The 13992-nt window shown below is 34.9% G+C and overlaps 1 long non-coding RNA gene across 1 annotated transcript in view; it reads right to left on the bottom strand.

Annotated features, from left to right (window-relative positions):
• Positions 1 to 13992, bottom strand: part of LOC106976175 (uncharacterized) — a 191600-nt gene that overhangs the window by 27246 nt on the left and 150362 nt on the right. Inside the window, exon 4 of the long non-coding RNA XR_003422622.2 lies at positions 449 to 571. This is a non-coding gene — a long non-coding RNA (uncharacterized LOC106976175). The remainder of the gene's footprint in view (positions 1 to 448; positions 572 to 13992) is intronic.

Raw genomic sequence — 13992 nt, 5'->3', positions numbered from 1 at the left:
AAGTAGGTCAACATTTACCGAATAGTTCCATTGGCTAGTCCCTCATTAGGGGCTCATTCCCACAACTCTGAGACTCAGAGCAGGCAATCCTTCCCTGCAAAGAAAGCTTCTCCCTAATCCAATTACCCCTCTTTTATATATTTGAGCTGGCTGTAGGTTCTTAAACCATTTTCTTTTTGGTCTATATGAAAATGTCTGTTTCAGGGCGCCTAGGTGGTTCAGTCAGTTAAGCCTCCAACTTTGGCTCAGATTATGATCTCATGGCTCGTGAGTTCAAGCTCCACATCGGGCTGTCTGTTGTCAGCATAAAAGCTGCTTCAGACCCTCTGTCCCCCCCACTTTCTCTGCCCCTACCTCTCTCCCTCTCTCTCTCTCTCTCTCTTTCTCAACAATAATGGAAAATGTCTGTTTCATGTTTGGTGTTGATATCTACTATTGTACTATAAACCTCGAGTCTTGTACATGTGGACAATCCTGCTAGAGCTGCTTGAAGGTGTTCTCGTAGCTCTTCAGTATGAAAGGCTGTGTCCTACATGCAGTTTAGGCCATGTGCTTATCAAAGAAGCTCCCCCTGCAAAAAAAAAAAAAAAAAAAAAAAAAAAAAAAAAAAAAAGTATGATGTGGTATCACATGAAGTCTGCTAAAAAGAGGAAATTATTGCAAGAACTAATTTTCTCACAAATGAAGTAGAGTTCAAAAGGTAGAAATTACAGCGGAGGTTTCCCGAGTGGATAGCAAAAAAATATATATATTTTATTCATAAGTCAAACCTACGAGGCCAAGTCAGCCTTAGAGTATCAACTGAGAGCATGATTTTCTTCTCCAACCCTGGAAGATATGAATTGATATCTTCTTTCTTAGTGTTACCAAGAAGAATATGTTATAGTACTACAATAAGCTATCATGATTTTAGAAAGATCTTACCAGTCAAATGCACTTGCCTTCACGCACTAATTTTGTTACTTTATCTTTTATTGGATGTTTTACAGAAAAATATGTGCAGGACAGCATTAAGCAACAGTAATAACAATAAAATAACTATGCCTAGGAATGACCTGTACTTTGTGAATGTGTGTAAGACTCGGAGTAAATATCTCAGATTTCCTATCTTGGGCATGCATTAAAAAAATGGGATTTCTAAAAGGGAATGATGAATATGTGGACACAGAAAAGGTCTGATTAATCAGGATCTGTTCTCAATTTTTCATATAAAACACCTGAGGATTGAAAAAATACCTCCTCCTGTGTATGAATCATGAAGGTAGCATATGGCAAGGGATGTTTCTTGAAACCATGAAGCCTAACTCTGAAATTCAATGCCTTTCCAAGATTAAGAAATTACAGTAATTGTAGTAATGGTGGGGTCTCTAGCATGAGTCTAGGAAGATTTTTTTTTGTAACACATCTGCTCATTTACACATCAAATAATAAGCAGCCTCCAAATTCTCTTCTGTAAAAAAAAAAAAAAGAAAAAAAGAAAAAGAAAAAAAAATTGTAGCTATTAAAGAATGGTGGAAAAGGGATGCCTGGGTGGCTCAGTCAGTTAAGAGTCCAGCTCTTGATTTTGGCTCAGGTCATGATCTCATGGTTCGTGAGTTCAACCCCCCATTGGGCTGTATACTGATAGCACAGAGCCTGCTTGGTATTATCTCTTTCCCTCTCTCTGCTCTTCCCCTGCTTGTTCTCTCTCTCTGTCTCAAAATAAATAAGTAAACTTAAAAAAAAAAAAGGAATGAATAAGAGACTGTGATTGCTTTAAGAACCTAGGTGCAATAATATGTAGTAGGAAAGTTTCACAAAATTGAGTACAAGAAAAATAAGTCTTCTGCAAGAAGCTAGCTTTCACCCCAGTTTTTTCTAAAAATGATTACAAATCCCAGAAACATCAGAGACTGTGAATGGTGACCTGTGTGAGCCCTTAAAACCACTGGGCTAATCCTGTCTCTACATGCACACCTATATTGGTGACAATAACATTGCACTGTGCTTGGGTAGGACCCAGTGCACATAGAAAGCAGAACATGCTTTTGCTCTTGTAGCTTGCCATAGTTTTCTTGAAGAGAACCTCAATTGTTTCCTCTAACTGTATTTATGTCCCAAGTGCCACACCAGCCCCTCACCTGTCACTTCTACTTTTAATTACTTAACCCAAAAGTCATTTCAAGATCAAATGGGAGACTGAAAGTAAATAGCTTAATTCAGTGGTGATTGAATATTAGAGATGAATCTTGCAGAGAGAATGACTCCTAGAAGCTCTCTTTTCCTTAATAAGATCTCAAATTTCCACTAAAATTCCTTTCCAAATTTGAATTAGTCAACATAGAAACAATCAGAGCAGTCTTCATAAAGTGAGGAACTTCAACTATTTTTCAGTTTGGCCTTCTTTTGATGCTGGTAAAACGGCAATGAAGAGATACAGAAAGTGAGAGTGCAAAGTCCCAGCTGAAACCAGAAGCAGCAAGCATTTGGGATTTTTGTGTTTGCATTTGTTTGTTTGCACTTTTGTTTGGAATGTTTGGTTTCTGAAATAAAGGACAACATTTTCACTGTTTCTCAGTAAAAAGCACAAGGTAAAGGCAGAGAGAAATATCCACACAACCTTCACTAAAAGGCTAAAACAATAACTGAGATGGTGCAGGGGCACCTGGGTGGCTTAGTTGGTTGAGCAGCCAACTCTTGGTTTCCGGTCAGGTCGTGATCTCACGGTTTTGTGAGTTTGAGCCCCATGTCAGGTTCTGTGCTGACAGAGTAGAGCCCGGTTGGAATTCTCTCTCTCCTCTCTCTCTCTGCCCCTCCCCATTTGCACTGTTTCTGTCTCTTTCAAAATAAATAAATAAACTTAATTTAAAAAAAATAAGATGAGATCAAGCAGGACAAGGCAACAGAAGATACAGTAACAAGGCAAAGCAAACAGAGAAATTCAAGAACAACACCTGAAATTTGACTTCCTGGCTACATGTAACTAGAGAGTAATATTCATCTCTAACAAGAAAACAAAGCAGACAAGAGCACTACATCATGTAGTTGGCCATCTGAACCTATGTCTTAGCCTAAAATCATGTCATTTAACTAGAGTTTGCTTGGAGTTTTATTCAAGGGATTATTTACTTTTCATAGCAACCTTGATTAAAAGAAACAAAAATCATGATACAGAAACTCCCAAGAATCTGTAGAGACCTCCAATCATCCAAGTCCGGGGATTAGTTTGACTGGCTAACATAAGTAGTTCAGCCTTACCAACACATGCCCTCAGTCACAATTTAAATTTTTTCTTTGCTTTAAAAATATTTCTACTGAAGTATTGTGGTTCTTGCATGGGTGAAATAGCAAACAGCTGTGAAAAAATAATTGCATTCCTTTCAGAGTTTCAGACTTACTCTCGGCTTTGATCTTAAATGATCAAGCTTTTGTGGAGGACATGTGCAAATATTTTAGACCTAATATGGAATATCCAGTTTCTTCTTAAAAGAGAAGAGGAAATTAATGGATAACATTCTATACAATTATTTTGTAGTTTTTAAAATTAATGAAATAGCCAAGCAATACTTGTTGAAACTATTGTTATAAGGCAAGAGTGTATTACGGCCATAGATTCATGTTGATGATTAAATCTTGTGAAAATTTTAGATCTGCTTTCTGTTCTCAGAAGATGGAATTTTGACTCTTCTACATTATTTTATTTCTTTATTAACATTATCTTGGTTCTTCCAAGACGAAGGTGAATGAGGTCAAGTTACTCTGGTTAACACAGGTGATGAAATATTCTAAGTACACAGTGTTGAATGAGGGAAAAAAAGGACAATGTCTCAGCAGGTCTCATGGAGAATTCAAACATCCGTCAGGATACACGAGTAACTGCCATTACTGTAATACAGCATATGTACCCTGGTTATTTTCTCCTTACTAAAGATTATGGACATTTATTACAAACACAAGTTCTATCATGAGCTGTGATTATGTCCCTTTATCAATTTTCAACTTAAGACATACATATTGGATATTATTCTAAGACCTTGCTTCTGACTGATTGATAGATAAGTGCCATTGGTTCATTCCCTATTTTCTCTCATAAGTTATAAACCTGAGGCATGGCATTCATACACTGGAAGACATAGTGGCCTATTTTTTAAGAAAATGTAATTGTACATAGCTAATTGTTGTCACATGTGCTTTCTACCTAAGTTGGGGATGGTCTTATACCACCATAGTCTTCCAGTTATGAACACTGAGTAAATACTTTGCTTCAGTCCCTATGCTGCATACGCTGAATAAATAAATAAATAAATAAATAAATAAATAAAAACAAAAAACAAATATCCCACCCTCAGAGAACTCAAAAGGACAGAGAAAAAGATATATAGGGAAAAGATTACAAATATATTATGGAAAGAGGAAATGCTAATAGAGATATGTACTAGGTAAAAAATTTGGGAACTGACATATGGAAATCTCATGGACAAAGAGATGGGGAGAGGCTATGTAGGAAAGATTCCCAGGAGTGATAATATTTAGAGAAAGTGGGATGCAGGTAGGTGTAGGGGCTTCTGGTTGGTGTGGGAAACAATTGTCTTACAAATGATGAGCTCGAGGAAATTCAAATGGATTCTATGGCTGACAAGTAGGATACAAATGACAATACTGTGGAAGATGAATCTGAAACATTGGGTAGAAGTGAGGTGTTGATGAACCTTTTGCCACATCAGAAGACTTCGATCTCTATCCTATAGGAATGGGGAATAGCCATGATTTAAACAGAGGCTGCACATTATTAAATATATTGTTTGACTTTAATAACTATCTTACTCAAACCTAAACACTTGGTCTCATTAATTACTACTCTACTTACTGCCCTCTCCAGACACATAGGCATCCTACATTTGAGACCTGTTTCTAGTAATTTGCTTTGCTTGAAATTCTCACTCCATTTCTCTCTTTCAATCCAAGTCCTGTATATATTTTCAAATCTAACCTAAGAGCATAAATGTTATGCTTTTAGGTTTCATTCTGTCTCTGTGTCCCCAACATACTTTTTCTTTTAAAATAGTGATGATACTTGCACCTTGCAACATTGGGTGTTTTATTATAATTATATGCACTGTTTGTTTATTTAATTCTCATATGTGTCTGGAACAATTCCAGGCCTTCTAATCACAATCTTTGGTGAAATAACCATGGCATGTTTTGCTTTGTTTTGTTTTTAAATAAAATAATCACTGTTAATTCTGTTGAAAAATATCAAATTAAGGAGTCATTATGTAAGGATTTTTTTCCCTTTATATAAATATACACATCAAGAACAAAGCCATTTTTAAAAACCTATGTATTCTAATTTTGGGGTTGTATATGTTTTCTCAGGCTCCGCACTAAATAGAGTACAAACTGCCAAGGACAGAGATCAATTTTACTTTTTTAACATTTCCATAACCCCTATTGACTGTTAAGTATATATTAGTTTGTCTTACTTTATACTTTTTCACTTGACTTTTTCATTCTGAATAAATACTATTCATGCAGGACACATCAAAGGTTTTAAGGCAGTATTATCTTTAAGACTGAAAGATGTCTTGCTTGAGTTGATCCACATCTGAATTACTACTAAAAACAATGGGGTCTATACTCCAAATGATGGACTGCATATAGTGACTTGTACAGTATAAAAGGGGGAAAATAGTAAATTTAGAGTAGAGGATCCTGACAAACAAAACTGCCTCAAGCAAGTGTTTAAGATCGACATCAAAAGTCATAAATCATGTTGATAGTATGTGCCCTTGATATTATGTGATGAAAATGGCACTCTACTTTGCAGTCTTCCTCCCAATAACATATAACCCAGTTTTATCTTAAGGAAACTATCAGAGAAATCCCAATAGTGGCTTCCTACAAAATATCTAACCAGTACTCTAAAAAACTGTCAAGGTCATCAAAAAATAGGAGAAGGCTGAGAAATTGCTACAATCAAGAGGAAGCTAAAACCACACCAAAACAAAATGTAATGCGGTATCTTGGATGGAATCTTGAAACAGAGAAAGGACATGAGGTTAAAACTAAAGTAAATGTATATAAAATATGGAATTTAATAGCAATGTATCAATATTGATTCATTATTTTAAACAATGCACCATACTCACATAAGATATTAATAATAGAGGAAATGGTGTAGGCTATATGAGAACTCTACAGACTATGTTTTCAATTTTTCTGTAAATCTAAAACCATCCTAAATATGAAATCTATTAATAAAATACATCAAAATATGAAAAAATAGTCACAGACTAGAAGATATTTGCAATGCACGTAGCTAACAGTGAGCTAGAATCCAAAGAGTATCCAAAGTGTTAAACAGACAGGGAGAGTGGAAGAGGCAGAGAAAAGAGAATAGAAGAGGAGAAGAGAAGAAAGGAGGAGAGGAGAGGAGAGGAGGAAAAGAGAAGAGAAGAGAAAGAAGAGAAGAGAAGAGAAGAGAAGAAAAATAGAGAAAGAGAACCTACCAACCAAGAAGGAAAAAAATAATTTAAAAAAACTTAGGAAACATGAGGAAAATTTGCATTGAGTAAATTGTCTGCTCTCATGTATCCCAGTGGGATTGTATCTGGTGAAATCATTTTATAGAACAATTTGGCAATAGCAAGAAATTTTGCATGTGCTCTAACTCAATAATTCTCTCTCACATGTGCATAGGAGCTATATAAATAAAATTTATTACAGCATTATTTATAATTCTTGGAAGCAACCCAAATGTCTTACTATTGTAGACAGCAAACACTGTGGTATATTTATAAAATAGAATATTATACCAAAATTAAAATGAATGAAATCCAGTTACATATCAATGAGAATAAATCAAGCCTCATCGATTAAAGTTACACAAACAGGAAAAGTAGCTTGAGAATACAATAAAATTGAGATACTTTGTGAAAGTTTAAGAATAGGAAAAACAATATTATATTTTACTTTCATATACAAATGCACTATAGTTAGGGGAAAACATCAAATTCATAATTGTGATTAGCTCTGGAGAAGGAGAAAAGGAAATAGAAAATGAAATTTGAGAAAAGTAAACAGGAGTATTTAGTTTGATGGATTTTTTTAATTTGTTTAACAAAAACTTCTGAAGTAAATATGACAAAGTTGTTATAATAAGTAAGAAAAACAAGCATAATAAAAGAAAATTAAGTATTGTGTAATTTTGTGTTTTATTGCTAACCATATTTCTGCATATATTAATATATCATCAAATTATAAACATTCATATTATAAATTTGATAATAAATTTAAGTTTTTGTATAAAAACATACAAATTTTCTTAGTAGCTGATAGAGTTTATACATTTTTCTCTTTTTCTTTTTTTAAGCTTTCTCTCTTTTTTATATTGAAGTATAATTAACATACAATGCCATATTAGTTTCAGGTATACAACATATTGAATCAGCAATTCTATATATTAATCATGCTCACCCAGATAAGAGTAGTCACTCTCTGTCACCATACAGTATTATGACAGTATTATTGACTATATTCTCTATGATTTACTTTTCATCTCTGGGACTTATTTTATAACGGGAAGTTTGTGCCTTTTAATCCCTAGTATTTCACCCTCCCCAAACCCACCTCCTCTCTGGCAATCATCAGTTTATTTTCTGTATTTAAGAATCTGTCTTTGGTATTATGTTTGTTTGTTCTGTTTTTCAGGTTTCACAAATAAGTAAAATCATACGGTATTTGTCTTTCTCTGCCTGACTTATTTCACTTTGCATAATACTGTCTAGGTCCATCTGTGCTGTCCCAAATGGCAAGATTACATTCTTTTCTAGGGCTGAGTAATATTCCACTATATATATATATATATATATATATATATATATATACACACACACACACACATATACATATATATAAATATACATACATATATATGTGTGTATATATATATATATATATATCTCAACTTTTTAAGTTTTTTATTTTAATTCCAGTACAGTTAACGTACAGTGTTATATTAGTGTCAGGTGTACAATATAGTGATTCAACAATTTTATACGTCATTACTCAATGCTCATTATGATAAGTGTACTTTTAATCCCCTTCACCTATTTCACCCATAAACTTACCCACCTCCCCTCTCCTTTACTTTATTTTAAATGAGTAGTCTGAGTGAAAGTTATTAGTTTTTATATAAAGCATTCCATCCAAGAAAAATAGAATACACATTTTCTTCAAGTACAAATAGAAGAATCCTTGGTTAAATCACAGAAAAAGAGACATAACAAATATTACAACTTTAAGAATACTGAAATCATGTCAAGTATATTTTCAACCACAGTGGTGCAAAATTATAGATAAAGAATAAAATAAAGCTGGAAAATCTACAATGCAATATTAAATAACACACTACTGCACAAGCAATAAGACAACAAGAAAAAATGGCAAAAAATAATATATATCAAAACAAAAGAATAATAAAACATAATATTCAAAAACCTAGAGGATTCAAGGAAAGCAGGTTTTAGACAGAAATTTATCTACAAATGTTTGTATTAAGAAAGAAGATCAATAAATAACATTACACCACAGGAAACTATTAAAAAAAAGAAAATTGAAATTTAGTAGAGAAGAAAATAACAAAGAAAAATCAGACATAAATATAATAGAGACTAGAATAAGCAATAACATAATCTTGAAAGTAATGACCTGTGTTTTCAGAAAAAAGAAATAAATAAAATTAGCAAAGCTTTAACTACATAACTAAGGGGGAAAAAAGAAAGAGACTCAAAAACCAAAATGATAAATGGAAGACAGAAAATTACAACAGATATCCACAAGAATACATAGTGTGATAACAGATTATTATAAACAATTATACACTAACAAATCAGATAACTTAGAAAATAAAACAGATAATTCCTAAAAATGCACAAGTTACCATGATTTAATCATGGATCTTGAATGCAAGAAATAGGAAATCTTCTTAGACCATAACAATAAGAGTTGAATTAAGAATCAAAAATCTCCCAGCACAGAAATGCCTAAGACCACACGGTGTCACTGGTGAATTCTACCAAACATTAACAAAAAATAATGAATGACAATCTTCATCAAAATCTTACAAATAATGGAATAGAGGGAAAATATTCAAAATCATTCCACGAGGTTAGTAGTACCCTCATAACAAAGCAGTATAAAAACAATGAAAGAACAAAAGAAAGTCTAATTTGTTCCATATAAGTTATTGCTACATCAACTTTCTTTTGACCTCCATTTACATGAAAATGTTTCTCCATCTCTTCACTTTCAATCTGCAGATTTAATTTGATTTAAAATGATTTAAAATTGATTCTTTAGATTTAAAATGATTCTCTTGTAGCAAACATATAGCAAAGCAGTTTTCTCTGGACTCTATCTTAGTCAAGCCCACTGACCTTTATAATTCCAGGCTTTAAACCCCACTGATTGTAAGAACTCATGAAATGGTGTCCCATTCATTTTGCAAGCCAATGGCTTTGGGGAAATGTTTTCCCTATGTATTCCCCTGTGTGCTCCTCTCTCTGGCCCTTCTCTTGAGACCACAGCTCCCTATGGACCATGGCACCTGGGATCTGCTTCTCCCTTAAATCTTGTCTCCACACTTCCTACCTTCTTTGAGGTGACCTCTTCTTTCTTCTTAGTTGTGGAATTTGTACTGCCAGTCTTCAGGCCTATCTCTGGGGTATTTAGAATGATTCAATAGTTATCTAGCTGTGTTAATGGACGAGAAGAACCTACAGTCATTCTACTTTGCTTCCATCTTTCATAAATGTGAACATAGAGTAAGAAAAGTAAAAAGTACTAGAATTTAGTTCCTTTGGTTTCCTAAAATCTCTTTGAATTTAATATTAGGTAAAGATATAATAAATATGGCAAGCTTAAGCTTCTTTTTTAACCTGATTAAAAACCTTTGGAGTTGTTCAATCAGTATAAGGAAAAAGTTTAATAAGGTGTTTTTATTTTTTCCATAGACCTACTTAATTTTAATTGTGCACTAATGTGTTGAATAACAAGACCTGGAACTTATGAAAACTAAATTTGAAGTTAGCTTGAAAGAAGCTTTTAACACATGAAATATATACTATAATAAATACATAGAATTTTTGAAGCAGTCACTTAAAAAATCATTAATTTACACATGTGGAAATTGTAAATATGGCTAGCATTACGTAGCATGACTATTATTCTTTGAACAACCATGAAGTGATAGGTTTGAAAGAACAGATACTTTGGTGATATGTTTAAGCTGATATCCTAATTTTTAACGAAATAAGCCCTATACACTTTGTGAGTGTTTGTGTTTTATTTTTCCTTCCAAGAAAATATTAAAGAAGATGGAAACCAATAGACCATTTCAACATTAACTCTGGTTTGTGAAATATGTAAAAAAAATAAACAAGGAATGAATGAAAACTCATTATTTTGTCAGATTTCTCTGACTTCTTTAGATTAGAGTTTTCACAATTGGATGTAGTTTAATAGCCAGATGAATGAGTGAATGCACTCTCCTCCTGAATCAATATAAACATAATACATAATGTGAACTTTAAGGACTTATTTCTGAATTTTAGGTAGTCTTAGTGGATTAGTGTGTGGTGGCTTAGTAAAATAGTTAACCCCATTAATTTTCAAGACCAAATAATGCATCCTCAAATGTGAATAGCTTAGTAAACATTTTATTTTTATTGATGAAAAAGTGAGTAGGAAAGTGTGCTCTACTCTCAGTTTTCACGAGGAAAAATAAATTACTACAAAAAAGGGGGGGTAATATTTTCAAAGAACATATCGAAACTATAGGGAAGGAAAACCTTTCCCTTCTTCCCTCTTATGTTCCTTTGCCTGCTTAATAATTACATTGATGGAAGCCAGATTAACAGGAAAAAGACAAATTTAATTTGTAAAACAAAGGGGTTTGGACTTGGGTAACTAATTAGTGAAGAAGCAGCAAGGTTTGTTTACATAGCTCTCTCAGCCTTGGACTCCTATCTCTGGCAATAAGGGTGCCTTCTACTCTCCAGGTGCCTGAAGGATACTCTTCACATGGAGAATTTATGTCCTTTTTTCAAGGGGACAAAGGTAGTTCAGAGTGCTCTTCTTGCACTGGCTGTTTCTTAAGTAACTTTAATTCAAAATAATCAATATGCGTATTTTGGAGTGGTGTATTATGACCCTCCTCAGAACCATATAGACCTGAAAGATGAAGGATGTCTAAAATAAATTTTATGTATAGTGCAAGATGACGGAACAGCATGGAAGTTTTTTTTGTATGTCTCCCGTCCTTGAAATACAGCCAGACCTAAAGCATCCTGCACACCTAGAAAACTGATCTGTGGATTAACACAACAATCTGTACAACCTGAACCACAGAATTCATCAGGTACACAGCACAGAGAGGTGAACTGAGGGAGAGAGAGCCATGGAGGGCAGGGAGCTGATTTTGCGTGTGGAGAGAGGACAGAGACGGGGTGGGGGGAGAATATGGGAAAAGCAACCCCCCAAAGCAGCTGGAGAGAAAGTGAAAAATTGGAAACAGCTGTAGGGACTGAACTAAAAAGGGACAAAGGAGAAAGGAGAAGGTTTAAATTCCATTAAGACTATAAATAGGGGAAGCACAGTCTGAAACTCTGTAGCACAATACTTACCAGAGCTCTGGTGTGAAGGGTGAATCCCCAGAAGCAGAGTGGAATCCGGCAGTCTTCAGGACACATGGGGAGAGGCAGTTCCACTGCTGGGAGGACACCTGGTAGAAGCTGCGTGGGTCCCCCAAAAGCAAGACCCCAGTGGACATGGGAGAACAACTACATTGGCTGGTGCTGGAAAAAGGTCATTAAGGGTGAAGCATGGTGCCAGATATGTGTTGTGATTTTCCTTAATCCCTGAAATGCTGCTGCTACACTATCTCATAAACTTTTTCTGGGGGTACTGGCATCTAGCCACAGTCTTTGGGCATCAGCAGCAGCACAGTCCCACAAAAGTTCCTGGGTGTGGCCGGCACCTAGCCATTGCTCGGTGAGACCCTCCTGCAGAGGGGAAGAACAGGCCAAAGCCACAGTCCCTCAGAAGTAAGTGGTCGGGAAAAACAGCTGCATCTGAGACAAAAATCAGGAGGGAGGTGCTGCCTGGAGCTTGGTCACAAACTGTGTAAAAACGGGGAGTGGACGGAAGCTGAAGACAAAGGATGGGTGCCTGATCATGATTGCTGATCAGAGAGAATAAACTTCCATTACTAGAGACTGGTAGCCAGGTGACGCCATTTTCTCCACTCCCGCACATGCGCATATGCACCTACGAGTACCACAACAATTCACCCCAGTAAGCTAAGCAGCACCATCTAGTAGAGGATGGGGCTGCTACACTAAGCCCTGCCTAACCAGGCCAACCTTGCTCTTCAGAAACACAAGTCTCACTGCCTGCTGTTTATGGACTATAATGCACTTCAGTTTGAATTCTAGGGGCAAATGAAGTAATTTCATGAGTATTTCAGTCTGTTTGCTGGTCCATCTATTCAATTTTCTTTCTTTTCTTTTCTATTTTTTTCTTTTTTCTTTTTCTCTTTTCCATTTTATATCTTTTTCTTGAATACAGAAAGAGAAAAAATTCATTTTATTTTCAATTTTTATTAAAAATATTTTCCTTATTTTTTTCAATTGTACTTTTTTACTTTTGTGTATTTCTTTTCAAATTTATTTTATTTCCATCATTTCATCTTAGTCTATTTCAGTGTATTCGTTTTTTCAAATGATTTCTTTTTTTTCTTCTTCCCCATTTTTTCTCTAATCTATCAAGCCCCTTACAACACCAAGACCAAAACACACTTAGTACCTAGGATCATTTATTCAATTTTTTCTATGCGTGTGTTTTTGATTTTTAAATTTTAATATTTTTTTAATTTATTTTATTTTATTTTATTTTTTTACCTCATTAATTCCTTTTCTCCCTTCAAAATGACAAAACGAAGGAATTCAGCCCCAAAGAAAGAGATGGAAGAAACAACAGGCAGGAACTTAACCAACACAGATACAAGCAAGATGTCTGAACCAGAATTTACAATCACAATAATAAGAACACTAGCTGGAATAGAAATAGTTTAGCATCCCTTTCTGCAGAGAAAAAAGAAGTAAAAGCTAGTCAGGACAAAATAAAAAATGTTATAACTGAGCTGCAATCTCAAACGTATGCCACGGCAGCAAGGATGGATAAGGCAGAACAGAGAATCAGTGATACAGAGGACCAACTTATGGAGAATAATGAAGCAGAGAGAAAGAGGGAGATTAAGGCAAAAGAGCACAATTTAAGAATTAGAGAAATCAGTGACTCATTAAAAAGGAACAACATCAGAATCATAGGAGTCCCAGAAGAGGAAGAGAGAGAAATAGGGGTAGAAGGGTTATGTGAGCAAATCATAACAGAAAACTTTCCTAACCTGGGGAAACACACAGACATCAAAATCGAGGAAGCACAGAGGACTCCCATTAGATTCAACAAAAACCGGCCATCAACAAGGCATATCATAGTCAAATTCATAAAATACTCAGGCAAGGAGTGACTCATGGAAGCAGCAAGGGAAAAAAGTCCTTAACCTACAAGGGAAGACAGATCAGATCAGGTTTGCAGCAGACCTATCCACAGAAACTTGGCAGGCCGGAAAGGAAGGGAAGGATGTGTTCAATGTGCTGGATCAGAAAGATATGCAGCCAAGAATTCTTTACCCATCAAGGCTGTCATTCAGAACAGAAGGAGAGATAAAAAGTTTCCGAGGAAAACAAAAATTAAAGCAGTTTGTGACCACTAAGCCAGCCCTGCAAGAAATTTTAAGGGGGACTCTCTGAGGGTAGAAAAGATGAAAACAAACAAACAAACAAAGACCAAAAGCAACAAAGATAAGAAAGGACCAGAGAACACCACCAGAAACTCCAACTCTACAATCATCATAATGGAAATAAATTCAGATCTTTCAGTACTCACTCTAAA

This window comes from Acinonyx jubatus, chromosome B1 (assembly GCF_027475565.1).
Source record: "Acinonyx jubatus isolate Ajub_Pintada_27869175 chromosome B1, VMU_Ajub_asm_v1.0, whole genome shotgun sequence".
NCBI classification, from domain to species: Eukaryota; Metazoa; Chordata; class Mammalia; order Carnivora; family Felidae; genus Acinonyx; species Acinonyx jubatus.
Note: the sequence above shows the minus strand (reverse complement) of the source record. Positions and strands in the feature narration are given on the sequence as shown.